Here is a 15651-nt window from a genome sequence, read left to right as displayed (position 1 = left end):
GCAAAGCATTCAAACCAGGGATTGAAAATGCTATGCTACATGGGATTTTTTTTTTTTTTTGCTCCCGCTACTGCTCTGATTTGGAAGGGCTACGTAGCATAGCAGAGAGCACAAACGAAAAACGGTTGCTCTTCTGCTCTGCTCCGAAGCATACATCATCGGAGCACAGAGCAATAGCAAGAGCAAAAAATTTTCGATACGCTATTTGTAGTTGTAGCAATAGCCCAAGCATTAAAAGCGTGATGAGAGCGGAGCAAACAAAATAAATTTTTGTGGTACTGCTACGGAGCATTTCCTTTTCTGTTGCTCTCAATTTCGTAGTCGCTCTCATAGTAGATCTGTACTAGAGGTGGGCATGGACCGAAATGTTACATCCAACCCAACCCAGCCCATGGGCTAAAAATTTCACCCGCACCCGAAAGCTAAAAAAATTTGAACATTCAGAGGAAACTGTAATTCCACAAACTAGGAGCACACAAACTCGATATATTCAAATGTACAATAATATATGTACACACATAGATCACGGAGAAACTAAGGTAAGGAAACAATTTTAACATTAAACTCGCATTACATTGTAAAAAAAAAATGTTGAACAGATTACCGAATCAGTAATTTGATGTTTACGCAACGTTTTTATACCATACACCCATTGGGTGAGATGTACGTAACAGGCAGAAGGAAGCTATTCCGACCACATAAAATATTCATAGTCTTGATCAGGATCAACAGCCTTGTCGATCTAGCCATGTCCGTTCGTATGAACACGCAGGTTTCGGACACTATGAAAGCTACAGTCACCAAATTTTATACATAGATTATATTTTTGCCACGCCCCTTTTCGACGCCGTCATTTGAAAAAAAAAATCGATTATCTTCCGTAATTTTTAACCCTGTGCAATTAAATTTGGCACACATAAATTTGATATTAATATTTAGCAAAACACCGAATTGGATCCAAATCGGATTAACAATAGCCAAGTTATACATCCACAAGGCCGGAAATGGCCGTTGGCTGGTGGCGGCGCGGTAAATATTTACTTAAGTTACTCGGGCCCAAAACGCTCTTAAAGTACATAAATTTTATATCAAACGAAAGAGAAAAATTCCACGATCACGACCTCAGGTGCGCCTTTGCGATTAATTAAGTAGTTTTTGTGTAATAAAGAAAAGAAAAATTAAGTTCCTAGCGGGATTATTGCTAAAAGTAGCTATTTTCGGCGAAAAGAAGCTGACAAATTTTGAGATAGTATTGCCAGATGCCAAATTTCAAATACTCGAAACGCGGGCTTTTTGAAAGTTTTGTTCGCACTATTATCAACAAACGAAAATATTGTTGAGTTTACATTATTTCTTGATTTTAGAGAACAAATATAGTTCAGAATACAATATTCGGCTGCCAGGGCGGTCAAACAACGCGCCAAATAAAAAAATTGCATTTGCCAACACTGAAATCTAGCTTTAGCCGAATTTTTCACTTTTCAACACTGAAATCTCGAGTAGTAGTATATTTACCCCAAATTTCAGTGTCTTTTTTAGCAGTGGTGAACGATATCGTATTGATGAAAATTGGTAATAACGGGTAATTATAGATGTTATGCGCTAAAAATTAAAAAAAACTTGAAATTTTTGATATACCTCTTTGCACATTTAAAGATTGAGGAATTTTCTTCAAATGCTTTTTATACCCTTACAAAAAGGGTATTTTAATTTTGGTCAGTGTGCAACGCATAGAAGGAAGCATCTCCGACCTCATAAAGTACATATATTCTTGATCAGGGCGACGAGACGAGTTGAAATAGCCGTTTCCGTCCGTCTGGATCAGCGCAAACTCCTCCTAGAGCTACAGGGCTGTAGGCTTGTATATACTGCACAGTCTGTATATCTCGTATTCGCGGACCACCATATCATATAGCTCCCATACAAACGGCAAAGTCACGAACAGTGACTTTTCTCAAAAACTTCGTTATTTTCTGAGCTATTGTCGTCAATTTAATATTGGTGAGCTTATTACACATATAAATGACTATGCCAAATTTGATTAAGATCGGGTGACTATATAATATAACTCCCATAAGAACAATCGCTCGAAAACAGTGACTTTTGTCAATAACTTCGTTATTTTTAACGCGATTGCTTTCAAACTAAACATTTTTACTTTAATATATGTATCTGTTAATTACTGTGCCGAATTTGATAAAGATCGGGTAACTATATCATAAAGCTCCCATAGGAACTATCGGTGGAAAACAGTGACTTTGATCAATATCTTCGTTATTTCCTATCCTAAGATTGTAGGCCGTTCTTTCGCAAACATTAGACTTTTTAGATAAAACGTTCTTCCACTTTGATGGCTATAGGTAAGGAGTTACCAAAAAAGTTGCAAGGGTATACAAACTTTGACGCGGTCGAAGTTAGCCCCGGCCCTCTGGTTTAATTTTTCAAATCGCTTTATCGGTTTGAAAGCTATGATTTTTGCAATGTAAAATGATCAACGGCCACACTGTGCGTCGTCAAATCGTAGGTTCACTTAATGTCATTACATTTTGTGTCAAATATTAACTAAAAGTGTATTAATTTGATATTTTGGGTAGAAAGAAAGTTAAAGAGTTTCTATGTATCATGAATATATACAAAATTTACCACCTTTAGAGTTTTCAAACGGTAGACTTTCTCTACGTAAATTCGTGAATAAAAATAGATATCTCTTTATTATTTTGGATTGTAGTTTTAGCTCAAATATTCATGTAATGACTTAAACTGTGTATGTAACTGCACACAAAACCAAAACCAATACTTTCATCCTTTTTAAACCAGAGGGACGGGGCTAACTTTGACCGCGCTGAAGTTTGTATACCCTTTCATTTTTTTTTGTTTACTCTTCCCTGCCTAGAGCCATCAATGTGCTAAAACGTTTTATCTAAAAAGTCAAAAGTTCGCGAAAAGAAGGCCTTCAATCTGAGGCTGGAGCAATGCGGCGCACATGGCCTGCTATTTTATGGTCTGTTTATATGATTACGTATGTAGCTATATAATATAGTCGTTCGATCTTGATGAAATTTGGCACAGACTGTGACAGCTTCAATTAATTGAAAAATATTAAGCTTTAGGGAAATCGTGTGAAAAGTCACGAAGTTACTGATAAAAGTCATTGTTTTCGACCGATCGTTCCCATGATATAGTCATCTTGATTTGAATTCGGATTTGGACTCTTGAATTTGGCACAGTCATTAATAGGTAAGTATGTATGTAGGTAGATCTACAACTTCTTCAAAGAGTTTATACTTCTATCTGTAATATTTAAGTTTTTACCAAAAACGTTTTAAATAATTGCCCACCAAAAAAGGGAGTTTTCTTTGTTCAAATAAATTTATCTTTAAACTTCTTAAATTTATAAATATATTTCCCATTAAAATGGAAAAAAGCTTCGGTCAACATTAGAAAAAAAACAAACAAAATATTTTCAAACGAAATAAGTAACTGGGACAAATTGTTAATTTGTGTACTAATTTTAAAATGAAAAATAAAAACCAACTGATACAACTTTAAACGATTGAATAGCCCTCTCCTCTGTTTCTTACCAATTGCATACGAGCTGCCATTTAATTAAGCGTGTTTTGGAGCATTTGGATGTTGAATTTGTCCGATTTTTGAAAAATGGCTTCTTATAAGCCCTTTATATTTTTAAATTGCTTTCCGTGGGTATAAAGTTGTTAAATCAAGATGCCTAAAATATTTTTTATCGAATTTGAGTCTAGTCTGCTTGTTGACCAGTCTTAAATAGGAATTTGAGAGACTTTTAAATAAGTGTTTCGAAATGAGTGGACTGTATTAATTTTTATTCGGTTATAGTGTAATTAAATGTAGTTAACAATGAACGCGACTGGTCTGTACCAATGTCAAAATGTAAGTGTTTTTCGTTCGCATGCATTTGATGCTAAGCGGCGGTTTGTTATTCTTTTGTTTGTCGTTAAGAATAACGGATGTACCAACGCTGCGTTCACAAACAAATGTAAGCGTAAAGAACAATAGAAAATATACAAGGTTCAAGTACATGAATATTGACTTAAACTATTTAATGTCGTTTAATTCCCAAACATACCGCCCGCCCTGAACGATCGTTCAGAATAACGGTAGAACGGCCACCTTTACAATTGGGCGCTTGATTATTCCTCGCGCTGTCTGAACGCTGACGACTCTAACTTTCTCATCTTGTCCAGGATGAACTTCGGTTATGCGGCCCAGCAACCATTTGGAGGGTGGCAAATGCGGCTCTTTAATGACTACTAGCGTCCCGGGTTGCAGATTTAGGTTTTCGCGTTGTCATTTATTCCTGGGTTGCAGGGTAGATAAATATTCGTTGTGCCATCTTTTCCAAAATCCTTGGACCATAGCTTGCAACTGTTTATATCGTTGCAACCGATTGAGGTTAACATCTAGCAGATTAGGTTGTGGTATAGATGTATACGATTCGCCCGTCAGAAAGTGTGAAGGCGTGAGGGGATCCAAACTTGTGTCACCAGCTGAACACAATGGTCTAGAATTGAGTATGCCCTCTATTTGGGCTAGAACTGTGGAATATTCTTCAAAGGTTAGTACATGAGCACCAACGACTCGTCGAAGGTGTAACTTGATTGATCTTACGCAAGACTCCCAAAGTCCACCAAAATGCGGTGAAAATGGAGGTATGAAATGCCAGTTTATGCCGTGTTGTGCGACAAAATTCGCTAACTCCTGTGGTTGGTTTTGTAATAGTAGTAACTCTCGTATCTCTTTGAGTTCCTTTTGTGCACCTTGAAACGTGGTGCCGTTGTCAGAATACATATCTGTGATTGGTCCTCTATGTGCCCAGAAACGCTCCAAAGCGGCGATGAATGCAGACGACGTAAGATCACTCACCAACTCAAGATGAATTGCCTTTGTAGATAGGCAAACAAATATTGCAAACCATGCCTTTCCAAATTTTGGTGTGCGGCCTGTAGAAATCTTGATAGCGATAGGCCCAGCATAATCTACTCCTGTATGAAGAAAACATCTTAGGGGTTGGACCCTAGGTACCGGTAGATTAGCCATAATCTGCGAACTGGTAGCTCGTCTTTGCATGAAACAAATCTTGCACCGAAAAACCACTTTACGAACTATGTTGCGTGCTCCAATAATCCAATACTGTTGTCGAACACTGTTGAAGGTACCATCTATTCCAGCATGAAGACATTTCTTGTGATAATGTCGAACAAGTAAAACAGCTATAGGCGTAGATTTTGGTATTAAGATGGGATGTTTAGCGTTGTAGCTCAATGATGAATGATCGATGCGTCCTCCAACTCGCATAACTCCATCTTCATCCAAGAATGGGGTTAATCGAATAAGCTTTGATTTAAGCGAAAGTTGACATCCGTTGCTAAGAGCTTCATATTCCTTGTCAAAAAAAGTAAATAATGAATACAAATGAAATGTAACGTAAATGATTAACAAATCGATAGCAATAGCAGATAATTCTTAAAATTCGACTCCAATCCAAAATTTTGCTAGCAAGCTTTTGAAACCAATCGTCCTCCTCTAACGAATGTAGTGTGACTTGTGGGATTGCCCGTTTCTCCAGTGTAACGTTGATGTCCGTTGATTGCCAACATTGTGGGTTGACTGCTGACCATGTTGATGTGGGATTGGACAGCCAACTCGGTCCTATCCACCACAACTGATGCGCCACAAGTTTTGATGGTAGCATTCCTCTAGAGATGCAATCAGCAGGATTTTGTTCTGAATTCAGCTGTTCTATTGCAAACAAATGTGTTCCAGGTGCGCAATGAGGCAGATAGCCAATGCAGAACTATCTCCGAATCTGTCCAACAAGAACTGCTAGAAATAGAAATTGTTAGCGATTGTTTTATGATTGTCATCAATTTACTCAGCAGATGCGCAGCATTTAGTTCTAGTCGTGGGATCGATATTGGTTTCAGTGGTGCTACTAGTGTTCTAGAGGCAATGAGTGTAACCTGGTAACTGTCTCCGAATTTCACTCGACTGCACACCACAGCTCCATAAGCTTGTGCCGAAGCATCTGCAAACCCATGCAATTCCATATCCGTATTTGGTAGTGCAATGTATCGAGAAATCCGACAGGTCTGAAGTAGGCAAAGCTCGTCTCGTACTACGTGCCAGCGCGCACATAGTTTCTCTGGTAAAGGTTCATCCCACGGCAACGAAGTTATCCAACTTTCTTGAAATAGGATTTTGAGCTTCACTGTAATGGGTCCATAAATGCCAAGTGGATCATAAAGCTTCGCAATGTCAGATAACAAAGCCCGTTTGCTTGGAACTTGCGCCTCCCTTTGGTTACTGAAATTGGCTGATAAATCATCTTTGCAGGGGTTCCAGTGTAGACCTAGAATTTTTACAATTGTCAATGTTTCGTTCGAAGGGTGATGTTCACAGATTTCTTTTGGGATTGTTTGTAGAAGTGCGTCACAATTTGAACTCCATTTGTGAAGTTTGAAATTCGCTTCGTTCAGTAACGAAATAAGGTCATCTTTAAGTGCGATCAACTCGTTCACTGAATTGCATCCAGTGGGAATATCATCAACATATGCGTCTCTTGCTAACGCGATTGATGCTAAAGGGTACTTCTCTTGATAATCATCGGCGAGTTGCTTTAAAACTCGTACAGCTAGAAATGGCGATGGGCCTAATCCATAAGTAACTGTTAACAAACGATAATGTTGAAATGGTTCGTCTTCTTCCTTGCGCCATATAATTCTTTGATAATTAGTGTGCTTGGATGACACTAAAATCCTGCGAAACATCTTCTCTATATCAGCGCAAAATACATAGCGATGCTGTCGAAAACGTAGACATACTCCCAATAAATCTCGTTGTACAAATGGTCCTATTTGAAGCCGGTCATTTAGCGAGAAACCCTTCTCATCCTTTCCAGATCCGACAAATAAAATGGGTTAAATGGGTGGGTCTTCATCTTTAAATGGGTAGTTGACGATGTACGTTCCATCTTGTGTGCGGGTATGTTTACTTCGAAAGTGTTGCTCTACTGGATCGGTGGCTTCAATTGTGGCTTTTGATTCTTGAACGTTGTCTATCTCCAAAAAAGTCCGAACCAGTGTGTCGAGGTCTTCATGAGCATGGTAGGAAAATACTGGCATTACGGTGTCACCTGCAGCGCTATATGAACCTGCAATGACCCAACCGAAGTTTGTATTAAAAGCAATAGGATTGTTTTTACCAAAAGTTTTGATCTCTCCTAAGTAGAGATTCCATAGTTGATCCGAACCCAGGATCACGTCGATAGCATTAGGTAAATGTGAAATGAGGGATCAGCCAGCTTCAACTGACGAATCTGTCTCCAGTGGGATGAGCTCGTATTGATCGCTTGCGGTGGTATCGATGACGTTAGTACACTCATGATTAGCGTAGTGACTTCAATACAGTTTAAATTGGTCCGCGAATATAGTTGAATTGATGAGCAACAGCCGGACCGGAATGCGCCAATCCAGAGTTATGTGACTCTGGGTTACGATTTGCCCGCTGTGTTGACTCTCCTTGTACATTAGAGGCGTCTGATTGCTCTACATGTATCAATGTGTGGTGCCTCAATTTACATAGGCGACAATTAAAGGTTGACTTATGTACATTTCTTGACTTGATGATCTTTACTAAGGCAGTTGTAACATAATCTGGTTTTATATGAAAACATGCGACGGGAATTTAAATCAAGTTCTTTAAATTTCATGCAATTTGAAATAAAATGAGACTCATTGCAGTATGAACAATATGGAGTAACTGTTCTTTGCACAGTGGTATGATGCACGATCGTTTGCCGTCGATTTTGAACACTGGGTGAAATGGTAGGCTGACACGTCTCCAACGCGTCGCAGCGACTTGTAAGAAATTCCAAAAAATCATCAATGGTCACCTTGTCACGATTTGAGTTGCTATGTTCCGCCCAGACTTGACGTGTGTTTGCTAACTTTATCAGCAAAATATGTATAAGCCATGAATCACGAGAATCACAACCAAGAGCGTTTAGCCCCTGTACAACTTCATCAGCACCATCCACGAGGCTTCGCAAATTGTTTACAGCAAGTTCAGTAGTAGGCGGCAAATTTAAGAATTTCGTGATAAAAGAACGAACGATTAGCGGTTTCTTGTTGTACCTTTGCTCTAACTTCTCCCATGGTTTGTCATAGTTATCATTGGTAACCGTTATGTGTTTCACAAGTCTCAATGCATCACCTTCCAAGTATGATTTTAGGTAATGGAATTTTTGGCACTTACTGAGATTTTGTTTTCGATTTATTGAGCCTTTAAATAAATCACTGAACTGCGGCCAATCCTCATAGTTTCCCGAAAACGTTGGAATCCTGATTCTTTCACACTGTAATTCCGATTTGATGCCACTTTCGTTAAGTGTATGAAGTGATTGAGAAGTAAGCTCATCAGTTGAATTGTCTGGTTTCCGTAGCACGCTGGTAGCTTCTGAGAGTACATCATATGCCTTGTAGTAGTTCTCTTCGCACTCTTTAAGCTCCTCACTAGGGTCGACGTAGTTTTCTACCCCTTGAAATCGGCAATAATCCTCGCTAAGATCCATCAAATGATCGAACGTGTTTTTGAGTCTTAGTAAGCGATGGTACAATGCGTCGACTGATTCCCCTGAATCAACTGACTGATATGCGTTGTTGCACGCACGTGTGAGTTGCGTAATAGCAAACGCACGTTGATTAGAAATGCGATTCATCGTTTGACAGTGATGGTTTCACAACTATTTTAATTACACTGTAATTAGGCTGATCGAACTATTAAATTCAGAAATCCGTTATCTTTAATCCCGATCCGATCCCTATCCGTCTCGAAGGACCAGAAAATTTGTAGAAAATATACAGTGGTTCAAGTACATGAATATTGACTTAAACTATTTAATGTGTTTAATTCCCAAACAATAAGCTTTTGTGAGTTTTGATTTATGATTTATGATTGTTATTATGATCACGCTAGAAAATGTATGTACCCTGTCCAAATTGTACAAAAACGATCTCGGACAACTCAACATAGTTTTGTGCATTTATTTTATGCGTTATAAAACACTTTAGAGTCCTTTCAATAAACGGGAACTCCGTCCATATAATCATATACAAATTTCTGGACACATGGATTTGTTTTGGGGCGCGCAAATCGCGAATTTAATAGCGCTACCCCTGGGGTTTATCTAAATTCAACATTTTTGGTTACTAAAAACAATATTTTTCGACACAGTTCAAACTTTGTATTTGTTGGCAAACTGTGAACGAACAGCTTTATGCCCAGGCAGTAGCTCCGGTTTCATAATTTTTTTCTATATAAAGCATTATATGATCACGGCAGGATTTATGCACGCATCTCTTGGATATCGATAGAAAAAAATTACTTCCTATTTGGGATGCGCTAATATTTTATTTGATCGCTAGATTTCATATTCAGTTGTCACTCAATCAGAAGGGGCATTTCTTTCATAATTTTCCCGGTCTTTAAGTAATTTTTCACTGTTTTTATTTTCGCCAACATGTTCTGCAATTTTGCTAATTGAGATCTCCATATCACACAGTGCCATAAATCTTCCACGCTCTTCATCGGATAAGAGTGCAAAACTTGGCGTTTTTTCATTAAAAATGAAGTAAGTAAGTCGTCTCGCCGACTTGGGTATACACCAGGTGAAACAAATATTTAAAATTTCGAAAACCAAATGTATGTCTATTAAATTGATTTAACATGCCTCATACCATGTGCTATCTCGCTCTACAAACACACGAGCACTCTAGCGCCGCCACTAGCCAACGACCAATTCTGCCCTTATGGATCGCGTAGCAAAATACGTTTATACTTATATTTTGTATGTTTCTTGTCCGATTTCAATCAAATTTGGTAGTTTGATAGAAATAGATAAGATTTATTAGTCTGCCAAATTTGATCGCAATGGTCAAAAAATTGCAAGAGCCAATCGGTTTTTTCTAAATTATGGAGGCGGAAGTGGGTGTGGCAACATATTAAAATATATGTATTCTGCGCGCATACTAAGCCAATATACATACTAAATTTGGTGACTTTAGCTTTGTTAGTTTTCGAGAAAATCAGTTTTGTTTAATTTTCGGAGGCGGAAATGGGCGTGGCAAAATTTTTAAATAGTCAATATCTGCGCGTCTATTAAGCTAGCTTACATACCAAATTTAATGTCGGTAGCTTTCATAGTTTTTAAGAAAATCAGAGTTATGTGAATTCCGGGGGCGGAAGGGGGCGTGGCAAAAAGTTGGAACAATTATTTTCTGCGCGCTAACTAAACAAGTATATAACCCAAATTTGATGTCTCTATCTGCCATACTTTTTAAGAAAAACAGTTTTATGTAAATTCTGGGGGCGGAAGGGGGCGTGGCAAAAATTTGAAACAAACTCGATAAGCGTACATACTACATGAGACTGCATACCAAATTTGGTGGCTCTAGCTCTTATAGTCTCCGAGATCTAGGTGTTCATACGGACGGACGGACGGACGGACGGACGGACGGACGGACGGACGGACGGACGGACGGACGGACAGACGGACATGGCTATATCGACTCAGTTTTTGATCCTGATCAAGAATATATATACTTTGTGGGGTCGGAGATGCTTCCTTCTGCCTGTTACATACATTTTGGCGACTTTAATATACCATTTCACCCTATGGGTGTATGGTATAAAAACAGTTACGAATAGCAACAAATATAATAAAACCTGAAAATCACTTTTTTTTTGTTAATTTTAAAAGATTTAAAAACCAGAGGGCCGGGGCTAACTTCGACCGCGTCAAAGTTTGTATACCCTTGCAACTTTTTTGGTAACTCTTTCCTTACCTATAGCCATCAAAGCGGAAAAACGTTCAAGCTAAAAGGGCTAATGTTTCCGAAAGAACGGCCTACAATCTTAGCATAGGAAAAAACTAAGATATTGATCAAAGTCACTGTTTTCCACCGATCGTTCCTATGGGAGCTATATGATATAGTGAACCGATCTTTATCAAATTCGGCACAGTCATTAACAGATATATTAAACTAACAAATGTTTAATTTGAAAGCAATCGCGACAAAAGTAACGAAGTTATTGACAAAAGTCACTGTTTTCGAAAGATCGTTCCTATGGGAGCTATATGATATAGTCACCCGATCTTAATAAAATTTGCCACAGTCGTTTATATTTATAATTCACTCACCAATATTAAATTTCATGACAATAGCTCAGAAAATAACAAAGTTATTAAGAAAAGTCACTGTTCGTGACTTTGTCATTTGTATGGGAGCTATATGATATAGTGGTCCGATCCGGCTGAATCCGAGATATACAACGCCTGCAGTATATACAAGCCTACATGCAAAATTTCAGCTCTGTAGCTCTTACGGTCTAGGAGGAGTTTGCGTTGATCCAGACGGACGGACAGACGGACGGACGGACGGACGGACGGACGGACATGGCTATTTGAACTCGTCTCGTCGTGCTGATCAAGAATATATATACTTTATATGGTCGGAGATGCTTCCTTCTATGCGTTGCACACTTTTGACCAAAATTAATATACCCTTTTTGCAAGGGTATAAAAATTTGTTATTCAAAGTACTAATTTCATGTGCGTATCTAACCACAAATGACAGCAAAGCAATCTGTCCCATTTACTTATTTCGTTCGCAAAACTCAACATTAACTTCTAAAAATTAATGTATTTGGATAACTCTGTGAAACTTTTTTACAAATTTTTGGTCATCGCTGAAGAACAATACAACTAACAATAAACCAGAGGGCCGGGGCTAACTTCGACCGCGTCAAAGTTTGAATACCCTTGCAACTTTTTTGGTAACTCGTTCCTTGGCACGGTCATTAACAAATATATTAAACTAACAAATGTTTAATTTGAAAGCAATCGCGTCAAAAGTAACGAAGTTATTGACAAAAGTCACTGTTTTCGAAAGATCGTTCCTATGGGAGCTATATGAAATAGTCACTCGATCTTGATCAAATTTGGCACAGTCGTTTATATGTGTAATTAACTCACCAAAATTAAACTCACCAAATTTCATGACAACAGCTCAGAAAATAACGAAGTTATTAAGAAAAGTCACTGTTCGTGACTTTGCGGTTTGTATGGGCCACTATATGATATAGTGGTCCGATCCGGCTGAATCCGAGATATACAACGCCTGCAGTATATACAAGACTACATGCAAAATTTCAGCTCTGTAGCTTTTACGGTCTAGGAGGAGTTTGCGTTGATCCAGACGGACGGACAGACGGACGGACATGGCTATTTGAACTCGTCTCGTCGTGCTGATCAAGAATATATATACTTTATATGGTCGGAGATGCCTCCTTCTATGCGTTGCACACTTCTGACCAAAATTAATATTCCCTTTTTGCAAGGATATAACAAAATCACGGTTGATTGGAGCAAGAAACGTTCTTTATGAACCGTATATATTAAAGTCGCCAAAATGTATGTAATAGGCAGGAGGAAGCTTTTCTGACCCCATAAAGTATATATATTCTTGATCAAATTTGTTTCTTTGTTTCAAATTTTTTCCGCCCCCGCAAATTAAATAAAATCGATTTTCTCAAACACTATACTAACTAGAGACACCAAATTTGGTACGTCTATTTGCTTAGTAAATGCGCACATTCTGTATGTGTAAAGATTTGGCCACGTTCCGTTTCGCCCCCGTAAATTGAAAAAAAACCGATTATCTTCCGTAATTTTCTACCTTGTGCAATCAATTTCGGTATACTTAAATTTGTTACTAACATTTAGCAAAATACTAAATTTGATCAAAATTGGACTAAAAATAGCCAAGTTATGCGTATAAACGTTTTTCCATAAGGCCGGAGTTGGCCGTTGGCTGGTGGGGGCGCTAGGGTGCTCGTATGCTTACTCAAGCTCAATCGAGCGAGATACTATCAATAAGATATGCTTGAAAAAGCATGTGAACAGAATTTTTTAAAAACGTAAAAGCATTTGTTGTTTTAAATTTGAAATATTTGTTTTACTGGTGTATGGTAAGTAGGCGAGACGACTTACTTACTTCATTTATCCTGGCTTATCGCTTAGAATACTATAAGATGTCTAAATTACTGGAACTGTGGTTGAAGCTTTTTGCATTTTTTCAAAAACTCAAAACGAAAATATCGATAATATTTTTGATGATTTTTCCTCTTCTTAAAAAATTAGGAATCCATAAACTCAAAGAAACATTGTTTTTTTACTCCTTTTTGTGGGTCGACTTAGCTTCTCATGCTGATCAAGAATATATATACTTTGTGGGGTCGGAATCGGGTCCTTCTGTGCGTTACAAACATCAGACCAATTATTTAATACCCTCTGTAAGGGTATAAAAAAGGTATATATTTATTAATAGCGTAAATCAAATGAATCCTTAAATTTTTATTTTCAAATGTTTGAGGTAATTAATAACATTCAAGCACACAAAATTGTTTTTTAGATAAAAAAATTATCTAGCTGGCCTGCCCAAGTTTGTATACCCTTGCAAATTTATCTGTTACTCTCCGCTTACCTACTGGCGTCAAAGTGAAACAATGCTTCATCTAAAAAACAGCTTACTTACTTGGGCTGGAGCAATGCGGCGCATTTCATCGTGTATGTATGTATATTACAGGTCTATAATATAGTCATACGATTTTGATAAAATTTTGGCACAGTCATTAATAGGTATATTAAACTGACAAATTTTATGAATTTTTATGACAATTGCGTTAAAATTAACGAAGTTACTGATAAAAGTCACTGCTTTCGTTTCTATGGGAGCTATTTGATATAGTAACCCGATCTTGTTACAATTTGGCAATGTCATTAATAGGTATACAAAACTAAGAACTATTATTTTTAGGACAATAGCTTAGAAAGTCATAATTTTTATGATGAAAAATTAGAAAATAGCGAGCTGTTGGAAAAGTCACAATTCGTAACTTCCTCCCAGATATACAACTCGTGCAGTATATGCAAACCGCAAGATCACATTTCAGCTCTTACGGTCTAGAAGAAGTTTGCGTTGATCCAGACAAGTATAAATATACTTTTACCGTTTTGCAAGGCCATAAAAATGAATAAAAATAAAGCTATTAAGAGGAATAATAATTATTAATTAGATCACAATAAAGATAAACAATTGGATGTTGCAATTTTTTGATTCTTTACTAAAGTGAACCATAATTATTATCAAGTATGTACATATAATGGATATAAGTTAAGTCGTGAAACTACAATGTATCGCTTATTGCTTGAGCCATCCATGGAAGAAGGCCTATTTCGGCCTTAAATTGAATAAAACAAAGTTATATTTTTCTAGAAAATTACGTTTTTAAAAAATCTAGTTCAGGAGCCTGTGTAAAAGCTTCAGGTCAATCGGTTCACGCGTTTCCGAGAAATCTCATCGATTTTCAAAACACAGTTTAAGATTAAAAGACGGATTGATTTTAAAATAGTTACAGTATTTACGTAAATACATTACGAGAAAAAATTCAATAACAAACTTTTCTTTCAAAGTTTAAACATTGTAGATGTAACCCATTAATGGCATAAAAAAGGAATTTAATATAAATATTTTAATCCTATGAAATTGAAATAGTCGAAGTCAAAGGGACTATTTCGTTATATTTTCAAAATTATTTAAACATATCATTAGGCCCACTCTTAATCCAAAGATATCAAAGAAGCTAACTTCGGCAATGCCGAAGTTTTTATACTCTTGCAGTCTTTGGCAATATTTTTTTTACATTTTGAAATTTGTTTCCCTCATCAATGCACAAACAAAACATTATATCTCTTTTTACTACAATTTTTTCTTCTTCCATCATTCCCTAAGCAAAACACGGCACGCATACATATACAGGTTATGTAGCCTTGTGTCTGTGTGTGTATGCATGTGCTCTGTTGATTTGATGCAAGCAGCGCTGCCGGCAGCGGTTGAACCAATTTATATTGAATGTAACTTGTGTTCTATTTATCCGATCGATTAAAATCTTGGGATCTGAGGTTTTATATATCATATTGGTAAATTTCATGGGGATACTCCAATTTTTATGAAAATGTTTCTTCTAGAGCTATGTGATATAGTGGTCCGATCCTATTGATTTTCATACTTTCTCTTAGCCGGGTTATAAGTAGCTACAATCTCAAGTTTTATCCAAATAGCTCTTAAGATGGCTGAGTAAAATGCATACGCACCGACGGACAGACGGACATGGCTATATCTACTCAGCTTCCCATGCTGATCAAGAATATATGGGTTCGGAAACGTCTCCTTCTGAGCGTTACAAACATCTGACCAGTTTTATAATACCGTCTTCTAGGGTTTAAAAAGAGGCTTTCGCTTAATTATACCATACACCCATAGGGTGAAATGGTATATTAAAGTCGCCAAAATGTATGTAACAGGCAGAAGGAAGCATCTCCGACCCCACAAAGTATATATATTCTTGATCAGGATCAACAACCGAGTCGATCTAGCCATGTCCGTCCGTCTATCCGTCCGTCCGTCTGTCCGTATGAACACCTAGATCTCGGAGACTGTAAGAGCTAGAGCCACCAAATTTGGTATGTAGACTCGTGTAGTATGTAGAGTGATCAAG

The sequence above is a fragment of the Drosophila willistoni genome, chromosome 3R (assembly GCF_018902025.1).
Source record: "Drosophila willistoni isolate 14030-0811.24 chromosome 3R, UCI_dwil_1.1, whole genome shotgun sequence".
In the NCBI taxonomy this organism is placed as follows: domain Eukaryota; kingdom Metazoa; phylum Arthropoda; class Insecta; order Diptera; family Drosophilidae; genus Drosophila; species Drosophila willistoni.
The sequence above is the reverse complement of the archived record's forward strand: the minus strand, read 5'-3'. Positions refer to the sequence as shown.